Source organism: Haliotis asinina, chromosome 8 (assembly GCF_037392515.1).
Source record: "Haliotis asinina isolate JCU_RB_2024 chromosome 8, JCU_Hal_asi_v2, whole genome shotgun sequence".
In the NCBI taxonomy this organism is placed as follows: domain Eukaryota; kingdom Metazoa; phylum Mollusca; class Gastropoda; order Lepetellida; family Haliotidae; genus Haliotis; species Haliotis asinina.
Genome location: NC_090287.1, coordinates 62,778,632 through 62,792,884, shown reverse-complemented (window position 1 = coordinate 62,792,884; position 14,253 = coordinate 62,778,632). Strand labels below are relative to the sequence as shown.

Here is a 14,253-nt window from a genome sequence, read left to right as displayed (position 1 = left end):
AATACATCAACCCCAACATGCTGATCGACTTAGTGCCCTCTCTGTGTGTGAGACAAACGAAGAAGCTGCAGATCGATTTGCAAGAAAATCTTCGGCAGTTGTCTGTTTGAGCTTACCAAACATGATATTAAAGAATAAGACGAAACTGACATGGTCTGTAATTGCTTGTTTGAATAGCAAATATACTGACAGGATTTATTATCAGTTCTGATATTCATGCACAGGATCAATGATAGCAACCCAAGTGACAGCTGGATTTGAATATTGATCACCTCCACTCTTCATTTATGATGTCAGTTTATTCAAAATCACTCAGTCTTCTTCCAGACACACGCAACCTCTGTAACAGACGTACGATGTATGGAATTTGTATCTTGCAGATGTTCATCTTTACAGTTTGCACATCCTTGCATGTATGGACAATGCCTATAGGTGAGTGACTGTTATATTGTTTAATAATATAGCATTTTCTATTATATTATATTAGTAAATATATTCACGCATATTGTGTATTTGCAAATGCTGACATTGATTCTTAAAACTGCCGTCAGCACAGCTCTGAAATGGCATCATGAATATTACACACGTTTGTCTGTCAAAACTGTTAAGGCTAGAGTAAACAACTGAATTCCAATGTCAAATACTTCTGGCAAAGTACAAATGCAGTTTAAACATAACGCCATAGCAATAAAATCTGTACCTCTCCTTTCGGAATCATTTTCTGTGTTCTTGATTGAACTGGAAAAAAATCAGGACAATGCCACCCTAAAATGAACAATGCAAGACAATACATCTAACCACCCTTGTTCTTCCCTATCTACCTATCAATCGATCGACCTATGTAATAAAAACACAGCACGTGTCACGATCGCCACAACCCTCTTTGCTGTATGTATTATAATATGCAAAAAACATAATACCATGTTTCTACTATTGATGGACATGGGAGTTTTTTATGTTTTTTTATTGTTCTCATCAACACAATATTAAATGAAATATTAAATATGTATGTAGGTATATTTCACATAGTAGTTCAGCGGTTAACATTAGTCATTTTAAATCAAATAGTGCGAATAGAGGAGACCATTGTTTTGAATTTATCGCACACATTGTTACTTTTGGAAATATATTTTTCCATCATGAACACGTCTTTTAAAATCTTTATAAAGTTTTCTAAGTTGGGTATTATTTTTCGGAGGGTGCAAATATAGATGTATCATTTAGTAGAAAGTGAGAAGTAGTGGGTTATCATTTACAGTACCAAACCAAACGTGAAAGTTTGTCAATTGCAGTTCCTGTATGTTTTGATTAATCCAGATTTGAAGTTCATTCCAAATTTGTTTTGCTTCCTCACATTCCCAATATATATGCCAAATGTTTTCATCCTCTTCGTTACAGAAAGTACATATAAAATTGTCAACCAATTTCATCTTGAAAAGTTCTCTTTCAGTATAGATAATTCCATGCACAATTTTATATTGAAAATCTATGTTTACATTTTTCCTACATAGACTAAAGATCAAGGGCCATTCAAAATCAATATCTTTGAATATATTTTCCCATTTATGACAACTATGTGATAAAATACCATCAGATAGCAATTTATCAGAAAACGTTCTTGAACCTTTAGCTGAAATCCCTTTGTAGAGTGTTTATATTGAGTTCATTTGCATACATATATTTGTAGCCTTAAAGGTCTTTTTCCATGACTCTCGTAAAATATATAGAATACATTCATCAAAATATGTACCCCTGATCCCATATGTATTTCTCAAATCTTCATAAGAAACCAGACCTTAATCATTATACAGGTTCTTAATAGTTGCAATTCCTTTGTTGGCCCGGTGTCTGATAAAGTGGTTCGGGTTTTTAAAGGTATGATTGAGCCATATTGTTGGCATATGGACATGGGAGTTCATTATTATATTGCATTGTTATGAAATATGAAGAAGGCATGGCAGATATACAGTTATGCAAAATAAAAAGAAATATATCTTCAAACAATTTACGATGAATGACTACTGGTTTCAATAAGGTAATAAGATGCTTTTTTAACCAGATATCTCGCTGAACATCAAGACATGTAAGACATTCCCACATCCTGTTGTGTAGCACAGAAATGAGTCAGTTAACAATGAGTTAATGGTCATTACTTGGCTGCTATCTGCTCAGGAGCAATTTGCTGCGTGGCGAACAGTTAATGTTTCTTCCCTACGCTGTCCGATAAAATACATCTTACAGGTCAATATTACAAGACTCTCCTGTCACTGGTTTAGAGGTTTCTAGACCGTGATGTTGTGCAGCGACAGGCAGAAACGTATATTTTCTTCCTGCAAATTGTGTGCGTGCCGGGTTCCCCATTTGATCGAACAGCAAAGTCTAAAAATATCATTCGTTCCTTAACAATTTTATTTTTCTGGATTCTAAAAACTACAGAAACATATTAATTACAGTATTAAACAGTGAAACAGACGGTAATTTCATCACGACTACAAACACCTGTAAGAGAGAACGAACCATTTGTTTTGTTAAAAAATGCACGTTAAAGCTTTTCATGAACACCCTGTGAAATACATTAATTTTGTGATTTTTACACGTTATTTTGATCTTCTTTTTTCATGTAATCACCCAATGAATCTGTTTTTACAGAACATCGAAACAGCAGACACTCTGGCTGTGGCCCTTTTATGATTACTGACACACACATGCTAAAGTATTGGAACTGTACAAGAGGTAATTATTAAACATATAAAGAAGATTTCCAGTTATTAGTGATAACTATGATCTACGACTCACGGAAGTCTGGAAATGCTTCTGAGGAGTACGTACTAGTTTATTTTACATCCTTTCTTGTGACAAACTTCTAGCAATGCCGATTCACCTTTCAGTCAGATCGGCACATGATGATACGAGGGTCCTGGCATTGCTCTCTTCCTGTCAGCATCAACCCAGTCTCTCCACCAACAGAGGAGACCGCAACGTCAGCCTTTGTTCCTTGACCTGCCCCATGTTCCTCTCAAACTATGCAATATACATGCATTCAGGGTTCAACGTCACAAGTACAAAGCAGTCCTACTTTGATGCCTTCATCACACCCGATTCCATGGAAGACGTTATGAGAGGCATCGCCTCAATAGTCAACCATGTGAAGTGGAAGACGTTCGTTGTTATAACTTCATCTTACCAAGGTAGGTAATAGAGCACTCCATGGTAAACAAAACCCCGATGACAACGATTAAATAGCATAGCCCGATAAATGAAAGTTTAAAGACTTCTAGTGGGGCATATAAAAATCGTTCACTTTATGACACAAGCAAAACAATTTGCATAAATGTTGACTTTGGTACACTTGCAGAAAAAATAACTTTGGTAAATCAAAATTACAAAATGGCCGCCATTTACATTACACTATCTTTGTTTCAGCTCCCCAAAACAGAATCCTTCAACGTATTTGTCTCTCACCCTGTTATTTAATATATTGTTTGTGCTATGTAGCTAATATGATTGCTCCTCAAATCCAAGCTGTCCACCAGTTTTCCGACAACGGCAAAGGTTTGATAATATTTCTTGTATTTTGATATCTAAATATAACAGAATCAAAAGTAGTCTCAGTATTTGACTCTAATCATGACACCTCTAGGTTGGATGATGTAATTGGTCAGTGAGTATGTAAATATTTGACGCACATCGGCCATATTTCAGCTATATCGTGACGAGAACAGATAACACTGAAAAAGAATATATGTATATTATAAAACCTATCGACGAAGGACAGTAAAACAAATAGAATATCGCAGATTTTAAACTAGTGTGGCAAGTTAAAACTAACAGCACTATTTGGACTGTACAATACAAGACCTGGCTATAGGGGGTAGATCACCATACTGGGGACCATGGGAACTTACAGTACCTTTGCCACCTGCATGGACTGTAACAGTTTAGAAAACATCCATATGGCAGATGAAAATCCAAGATGGCCGTCACATTATATAATAAACAGATGTTAAATGAGGAAAAATACAACAATTGTCAACCAGATTTCGACTTTTTTGTCTCAGACATGGTTGTTGGTTTTCATGTTGATCACATACACAAGGCTGGCTATGCCAAAAGAACAGAGATATTATTTCCAAGCCAAATTTTACAAAAGTAAGATGGGTGTCATTTTTCATTCCAAAACTTTGATTATCAGATCATGATCACTTAATACAAGAATATCATTTAGAAGACTAAAGTGTGTTCAATGAAAAAGGCAAAATTATTGTGAGTGAGTTAAAATGTATCGTCACATCGGTAATATTTCAGCCATACCGTGATTAATTGCAAAAACATAAATTAATGGCACATTGTAAAACCCTGTCAACGAAGGACGGTAAAACTAACTAGAATATTAGAGAGAGGAATGTAAAACAAGTAGTTACATCTAAAACAATTTAACTAAAAAGGTCAATACAATACAAAAAGGGATATAGATTGCCAACAACTGAAGGTAGATCACCACACTACGGACAGTGGGGATTTACAATACTTTTTCTACCTGCATGTACCCCAGCTGGACACCATCCCCACAGCCATTAGCTTTTATGCAGAGAATTAGCCATACATTAGCCCAAACTGATAGTCAAAAAAGAAAAAGATAATAATTATGTTTATATAGCCAGTGGCGGCCATTTTGGATTTTGTATTGGCCAACGTTATTTTTCTGAACAAGGAGCCTGTGGTGCTTGTATCACAAAGTGAACGATTCGGCCAATTTGGGTGTGTCATCCGCACGACTATTCCACATATGAACCTTCGGACAAATAAGTGAACATTCCATTAGAAAATGAGTGAGATATCGGCGAATAAAGTTGTATCTTTTGGAATGACGTGTTTACAGTTTTGACTGCGCTATCTGGAGAAAGACAGGCTTCGACCAAGTTACTGATGTACGTGATAGATGGTCAAAACAATCCGGTTGAAAGTGTTCACCTAGCAAGACTTTTCCAGCTGCTTCCCAAGGAGGACCTCAACTTTCTTGTGATGTGCCCATCCCACTGTATAGAGAAACTCCTCAGTCAGGTAGTACATTCGTTTTCAATCTTGTTTGAAGCACACAAAAAAAACAAACAAAAAAACCAACAGTGTTGGATTTTTTTTCAGATAAAATTAGTTTCCACTTCATCTGGCTATTATACAAATACAAAACGAACATACGTTTTCAATGATCGTAACATCGACTGCATTAAGTGGAAATTGATTTTAATTTCCTAGCAATACCTGGTTGGCACTTGTGGAAAATATTGAAAAAGTGTACAAAATATAATGTCGGGAATACGAATTTTACAAAAACTGTACAAACTGTCTATAATGTCAATGTTTGAAACTTAGCACTTGCTGTGTGGCATGCTGCGTTTGTTAAAATGATGAAAGATGATGGAAACCGACTTACAAAGAAAATTAGTAATGTACACATTGTACGATGTGCAAACTATTTTATTGTCAGGCTCACTGGTTGGAATCAAACACGTCAGTGACGAGTTCAACTGGGTACTCTCATTGGCTAATGGTACCTTCAACTGGAAGTGTCTTGGACATTGCACGCAGTCGTGAGCCATTCAAAACTGATGGTGTTGTTTTTCTGGAGTTCATGCCATGTTCGAGGTATTGTTCACCATTGGTAAGGACATATTGGTCTTGAGTATATCTTAGAGAGGTGAGGACTAACCATCAGGGCTGCAAAGATTTAGGCTGCAAACCTTTGAAACCTTTGGGAAAATTACCGCGCGTCAACAGTATGTGTATGTGAATTATTACATTACAATGTACCCATCGTTACAATGGTGATGCATTTGAGATTATGTCGTATTTACAGAACCTAGAGATAACCATGAAGACGCTATTAATAATAATAATATAACAGTGCAGGCGGCTGACAGTCCAGAATGGATACAGAAGGTATCTATTTTCAGTATCCAAGGCCTAAACATAACTCTGTTCAGAATGATTACATCTCATCAGTTTAAGCTAACTATCACCCAAATGCTCTACGATTTAATATTAACTTCAGCGATTGCTGTGAACTTTATCATTGTAGTGCCTAACCCATGTGTTTGGCAATGAGGTTGTGTTGTATGTAAAACGAGCCCATTCATTAGGAGGAGCCCAGGAAAGCATGCTTCTCTGGTGATGTCTTCGCACAGATTACGTCATGCTTGATTCCAAATGAAAATATCGATCTCTAGTTTTTAATAATCTGTGTATAAATGAACCGCACTGGCACTTAAGTGGCAAACAAAAGGAAGACAAACAATACTATTGAATGTTTTTTATGCTTTCGTACTCAACTGATGATATGTATTTTACAACATTGATTAGACAAGACTTATCTTACATTCTCCGTCATACACCCACATTGGTTAGCTAAAGTAGTTGTAATTTATCTGTTCTGATACACTTGTCACAAGGGACAAACGTGTACAAATCTCAATCGTATTCATAAACGGACGCGATATATTTTTGCAGAATGCAGTCACAAGTGAATCTTCCATTCAAGCAAAACTTCAAGTTCTCAGACCAAGTCATGCAGGAAACGATATTGAAACCGTTGGCGATATTGGGAGAGATCACTCTTTGGAAGTCAGGCATCAACTCTATCCTGGGAGTGAATACGGATTTCACAACCGAACGTTATTTGTCGGAACTCTGGAGGTGTTTAAATTGCATTTCGTATTTTTTTAATATTGCCGTTACTTATCGGGGCTGGTTGTTATATGTCACACTTGGCGGATGGGTGTTCGTGATTGTCAGAGAATGGTTGAAGCATTCGTAATATTTAGAACGCTGTTTAGGACAATCTCAAAAGCTGTCAAGACTTTCAAAACTGATAAGGCTGAATAAAACAATTAACGTTTCTGGGGCACTTTTTCAAAAGTGACTAGGGCCGTAGGACTATTTTTGAATATTCTTACCGAAAAACAGTGACGAGGGAGGAGCACATTTTTATTTTCTTTCTCAGAAATACATCTTAGGATGTTTTGAACGTGTTCATGAGCTGTAGATTCAGTCACACTCGTTCTTCCAGACATTCATTCTTATAGCTGTTATATTAGTATACGAACATTTGTATAGCGCCAATATCCAACTCAACTCAAAGACGCTTTGTTTTTCCCCCGATCACAACTGCACATCGTATTTTCAATCTCAACTCGTTCTGCCAACTAAGCACTGAGAGTAATGTGATTTGCTCATCCTTACGAGGTACCAGTTCAAAACTGGGTGGAGTGAGACACATAGTCACAGTACTTCGCCCAAGTTTACTGCACGTTGCAGTACCCGCAACTTGGGGTTTGCATGTCTTTATGTGGCCACCATCTGGTCATATACCAACGGATTCGTGGGTTCTTTTAAGTGCACAGGGGTGTGTACTATACACAAGGGGGTGTGACAACAACGAAAGACTTTGCACACATACTTGACTCCAAGATGGTTTACACTCTTCACAGGTGGGCTCGATCCCGACACTTCCAAGCTGTCTGGATTATTAGCCTGGGGCCTTAGACAGCTCACCCCCACATACAAATGGATGATGGTTACGCGGCCAAGTCAAAATTATTTATTTTAAATGGCAATAAAAACTTATTACGGGCACAAACAAAAGTGACGCCGATGCCCGAGAAACATTTCATTTTTTATTTAGCCTAAGTGGGTCATTTTTGCAGGATTTCTTGCTTAAAAACTTGATAGGCTGGAAGCATCAAATTGTGCTGCTGGGGGGTCATGGAACTCTTGAATGCATGGTGCCTTCACTGAATTTCGTTCCTCTATTCATATAATTATATTATAGAACTATTATTGTGTTATTTGGTGTTAATAAACTGCAAGCTGTTTCACGGAATCTTTAATCGAGAATGGGTACGCTAAGTGTGATTTTCCGTTTAATTTACACTTTCATGTAACGATACACCATCCGCACCAGTGTCTCTGACGTCAGTTGTCATATTAAATGCATTAATCATGTCCTCTCGCGATATATTACGAACCATTATCTACCACTGACAATCACAACAACTATTTCTACCACAATGTCTATCCTAAATAACGATATGAAATAGTGGATTAATCTTTTACTGCACAGTGGATGTGCAATAGGAAAAGCAGGACAGTAAACGGGTATAGTTTTCAACCTAATTTAATCGGCTCTGATGAATGACAAGGGGGACGTTTTATAAAAGACTGTTGTTTTATTTTGATCAGCTACTTTGAAAATGTCAAACTACATTCATTTTTATTTATTAAACGTGTTGTTGCCAACATGTGTTTTGGAGAAGAAATAGAAAACTGTTTAGGTCCATTGGATAAGAAGGAGAACATGACATAACCGAAGCAGTGAACATAAGCTTTTTGCCTGTCACAGTGGCCGCCATTTGTGATCAAGAGGGTGGAGAACGGTTCTGTCAGGTTCGACGGTCTTTGCATCCAGCTGTTGCAGGAACTGGCGAAACAACTCAATTTCAGGTTTCAGTGTGCAATATGTATGTGCGTTCGCGTTTATGTTTTTGTGTGTGCGTGTTTATATGTTTATACTATAATGAAATGTGTATTTTTGCAAAATCACAGTATTATTGCCACTAAAATAACTCTTACCATAAAAAAGTTTACATCCACTGATTTTGTGGTGACTCAACTATGCCCGTGTTTGTTAGCTACAAACTGGTAGAACCAGAGGACAGAGAGTGGAGTCGGATACTGAACGGCAGTTGGACGGGGCTGGTGAAGTTGCTTGTCAGCGGGGTATGTTACAGTTATAATATGCAGTTACATTAAGAGATTGTTCAGTGTGCTGACATGAATTGTTTGCACAGCATCCCTCCATTGTGGTAGAGAATATTGTTATCACCGAGTACATCAAACATATAGTACTCCCAGAAATTACTGAGAAAGTTGGTTTGACACGTGTAGATCATGTACAAAAACTATAGAAGTTTTACTTAAACGGATAGGTTGAGATATGGATCTCTTCCAATCCAAGTGTCTTTTCAACACTTTGTGAGACCTCCTTGCCCTGCAATACACGACCGATATAACTTTGCACGAAATCCCAATATTCAAGCACTTCTTTCATCATATCCTTAATGTTTCTGTGTCTTTTTGGGTTTATTATGTCCTTCTTCATTAATCCCCACACATTCTCAGATCTAGACTGTAGCTGTGCCAGTATAAAACCGGAACATTTTAGTCCGTCAACCACTGTTTTGTGTAGCCAGCACTGTGTTTTGGGTCGTTACTTTGCTGGAAAATTCGTAATTCAAAATATCGTATTTAATTGTTTAAACGAATCAATACACGCACTGTAATGTCAATAGATTTCTTCCTTATGATATGATGAAGGGAGTTGTAAGTAGCAACTCTAAAACTGAAATGTGCACGGACTGCTAATATAACCGAAACCTACGACCGGCGCATTAAGGGAAGTTGAAACGTTTATATTTCCCTACTTCCAGAATGCTGACATGGTTGTGGCACCGTTGACTATGACTCACAGTAGGGCGGCAGTCATCGATTTCACAGTGCCATACTTCTACACGAACTTTGCACTTATTCTTAGTAAACAGGACCCCAACACCAATAAATGGTTGACACTTCTCTCCCTGTTCCGCTACGAGGTTCTCATTTGTATCCTCGTCTCACTCATCTTCACCACTGTCATCCTCTTCCTGATAGAAGTGACACCGGTCTGGGCATGGACGGGCGACAGACCTTCGGACATGCGGACCCGATATTCAGACATATTTTGGTATCATGTCGGAGCTCTCATGGCGAACGGTAAATCAGCATTATTCAATCATGTTTCAAAATGATATGAAATGTGTTGGACTGACAGAATACACTTGTCAAATGTAGATGTACCAATACGCATTCTGGAGTTCAGGGCTGCATGCTGTCAATGATTGTTTTGCAGGTTGGGTGTTTAAGCCGCACTAAAAACGCAATATTCCAGCTGTATGACATCTTTCTATAAATAATCAGCCACACAGCGAGCGGTGATGTAGGTCAAGCGTTGACGGAGACAGGCAGATTTATGTACTCCAGTTAATCTGTATGTGTCCGTCAACACAACAACCAGTCTTCATATGCAAAGTCATCGCCATCAACGTAGAATCTTCTAGTAGCCTCCCGGAAGTACGCTCTACTGATTGAAACATATACTCAAAGGGAGGTAACTCTAAAGCGCTATGTTAAAGCCTGCTGAAAACGTACGAAAAGCGCTGAACATATATGATACGAAATGTGACCCGCAATAATTATCACTCAAAACTTTAGACACTGTGACCCAAACAATAATTATCACTTGATTAATAAATTAATACAATTTACAGAAAATACACTCTCGTAACACATGCGAAATGTAATGCTGACATCCCAATATCCAAACTCCCTGACTCCTCACTGACTTGGATCTTCGGTACATATCCTTATGTTGTTGATACGGAGGTAGGACCCTTGTTGCCGGGGCCACAGCTCTTCAAACAGTATCGGTAATGGATCCTGCTGGTATATTGAGCAGCCTTCACATTTTTCGAGGCATTCATGCGTGTTCGGCTATGCAGCGCAAAGTTCCATTGTTTGGACTGGCTAGAGCGTTAGGATGTGTCTTGACCTTGTGGTGAACCCTAAAGGTCTTATTGTACCGGAACCACCCAAACGACCTATTCAAATGGACTTTTACTTAATATACAGTACATTGTATAACATTCTGTCGTCTAGTACATCGTGTTCAGTACATCTTCCACTGTTATGCAGGAGGAGCATCTATTCCCAGCCCTGGATCCGGACGTACAGTGCTCGCCTGCTGGTGGCTTTTCGCAGTGATACTGGCTTCCACCTACAAGGGAAATCTTATTGCATTCCTTACCGACAGACGAGAGAAACCCCCTTTCTCCAGCCTGGGTGATATGGTGCAGCAGGACACGTACAAGTGGGGGTTTGTGGGAGGGTCATCACTGGTGACTCTCTTTCAGGTCAGTGTGTGCGCGAATTGATTGGGCTGCGTTTATCGGACATTCTAATATGACACTGAAGCATAGTTCCGCCTTTGTACCATTGCAGCCTCTTGTAAATTAATGTGTGCCATTAATGCAGATTGGGGTTGTCCTCTGGATTCATGCAACTTGTATGACAATATGTCGCTGATAACAATTAACTGTCGCTATACAAACGCCTCTCAGACAATCCAGTGATTGACATTATGCAATACAATGACAGAGTACGTGTTTATGAATCACTAATGGATAGTGATGACATCAGGTGTTCTCGAATTCGGGTTATAATTGGTCATCAGTAAACGTTGTGGCCTCCTATTGGTCGTCAGTAAACGTTGTCGCAAGAGGCCATTAACGGAATCGGGTAGACAGACTCTCTGACCTGACTGGAAAATGTCATCGTAAATTTGAATCTATCCGGTTTCACCCGTCATAATAATGTATGCATTTAGTCAGGAACGTCTGGTGCAAATCAAACATTGTTAACTGGATCGGACATAACTTCTGTCACTGATGCACAACTTATACTTATAATTACTGCACCTGTGTCAAAAATGATGTCAGATGCAATTCACCATTCTCACGTATGCCATGCCTTCTCCCATATTTCGGGTGACTTGCGTATATTTACGTTGACTGAAAACCGGTGGGCAGTCCACTTTCACCTTTAAGAGAACACATTTCATCATCAGTATTTGATAGTGATTCATAGTGTGAGTGAGTGAACATTTAAAGTGACATCAGGAATATTTCAGCCATATCAAATCAAGCTGCAAATCCACCAGAAACACATATGAATTATAAAAATGTATCATCGATGTCAAAGTAAAAACCAACTACATGTAGCATTTCACTGAAATTTATAAGTAAAACTAGCGTGTCTCTCTAAAGCTTGAGTTCAAATACGGACAAGACTATAGATCGCCAACAACTGAAGGTAGATCACCATATTAGACCCATGGGGACTTACAGTACATTTGCTTCCTGCTTGGGCCCTAGCTGGATTTTCACCTTCCCTTCGCCTGTTAGCAATTTGACACATCTAGTCAAAAATTAAACATACACATATGCTACAATTAAAAACAGTGGAAAGTTTTCATATACTTTGAGTGAGTGAGTGAGTGAGTTAGTTAATATTTCAGCCATATCGTGACAAGAACATTTAACACTGAAATGGAAATGGAATATATGTGCATGAAAAACCTGTCGACGAAGGACAGTGAAACAACTAGAATATCACAATTAGCTTTAAAACTAGTGTAGAATGTTAAGACTAAATTCACTCTGGACAATACAATGTAAAAACAGGCTATAGATCGCCAACTAATGAAGGCAGATCACAATACTACAAACCCATATACTTTGAATGTTTTGGGACTTATGTGTCCTCTCAACTTGGTAGTGATTCATAAACACATGTTCTGTCACCGTTTCCTGCATGCTAGTTGGGTAGAACTAGTAAAAATGTGCCTTGAGATGCGAAGAAATTCAAGTTCATATCTGTTTTTGAGTTTTTTATTCTTAAACCTTTTGTATTATTTGTTACATCTGTGACAACCCGCGAACCGTCCACTCATCCGTTGACGTTTCATGGTCATGGAAGCGGAGCAATATTTCAATTATGTCACACGTAACACTTCTAACGTAGATGATTGAGTGAGCGTTATCATCACATTTTCAAAGCCATGTCTACCCAGATGGCACCTGCAGGGACTCAAATAGATTTTCTTTCAGTGAAAAACCACCAGACACAATGCAAGGTAAAGGGAAGCTTGAGCAGGAAGCACAATGTTTAGACAAAAAATTGAATCCTCTTGAAATGTAAATACAAGCTACCCATGAACCTCTCTGACCTGGACAGTATATCCTAATGTGCAAGTGTAATGGTGCTAGTAAAGGTTAAATGCGCCACATTCTTGAAATGTTTAATCATGACTTCGTTAAATGTTCCATACTACACCTACACCTTTCAGGAATCTAACACCACTGTCTATGACAAGGTGTGGCACGGTGTGGAGAAGATGATGGCAAACGATCCTGATTGGTTGAGTCTGGATGGAGACGAGCACATGCGCCGAGTTGTCGAGAGCCAGTACGTCTACTTGGCAGAGGAGTCTACTTTGGAGATGTGGGGCGACCCACGGCGGTGTACTGTACAGATGTTGCGTGGCAGCTTCCATGTTAGTAGATACGCCGTTGGCCTACCCAAACACAGTACATACACACAATTCATCTCTAAACAGTGAGTGAATTAGGTTTTGATTCTCAGTCAATATATTCGTTCTTTCTAGGCGTAGAAAATGTTTTGCAGTGAGATTATTATCATCTTAAAATACTGTCCATAACAAGATGACTAAATGTGCTCAATCTACTACGACAAAATATGACGATGTCCAATATATATGCGGACACAAACCCTATCAGACTTTTGCACAAGTCATGCTTCTCGAAAAGAAGAGTAAAGTTCTACCCCCGTTTGCAGATTACTGAGAATATACGACAGCGGTCTCCTGCATCTGTGGTGGGATGAATGGAAACCTAAACAATCATGTGCGCCTGCAAGTAGCAAGGCGAAGAGAGTTGATATACTAACCTTGCAGAGCGCCTTCTATGGTGCAGGGATGGGTGTGGCCATGGCGCTTATAATCCTTGTTTGCGAAATAATGCATAAATGGAGACAGCAGACAAAGATAACAAAGGAAGAATAAGAGAGTAGAAGAGTATCTGATAACTCATCGCAGGAACTATCCCATCCAGACATACCTTCAAACACCTGCCTTAAGACAGTGTTGCACAGAGTCCGTGTGTCGGCTTCTCATCTATAACATTATAACATCGGAATAAAGTCATAGGCATTCAAGAGCCATTGTCTAATATTTGTATTACGATCTAAGTAAGCCCGTCTTCATCACCAGTGCATGAGAAACATGGATCTTCTAACAATTTGACTCGGCTTTTAATAAACCTTTAGTCACAAAGGTATGTCAGTTTAATACCGGGGAAAAGGTCACATGTAACAACTGTTTTTAATCGTAGCATATCTATATGTTTTTGGCTAGCTGTGTCTAAATTGCTAACAGCCCAAGGAATAGTGTAAACCCAGCTAGGGCCAATGCAGGAAGCAAATATACTGTAAGTCCCCATGGTCCTTAGTAAGGTGATCTACCTTCAGTTGTTGGCGATCAATAGCCCATTCTTATAGTCTTGTCCGCATTGGTGCTCCGCATTGGAG

The 14,253-nt window shown here is 38.7% G+C and overlaps 1 pseudogene; it reads left to right on the top strand.

Annotated features, from left to right (window-relative positions):
• The first annotated feature begins 356 nt into the window (after positions 1 to 356).
• On the top strand, positions 357 to 13,729 carry LOC137295341 (glutamate receptor ionotropic, kainate 2-like; annotated as a pseudogene).
• Positions 13,730 to 14,253: the final 524 nt, after the last annotated feature.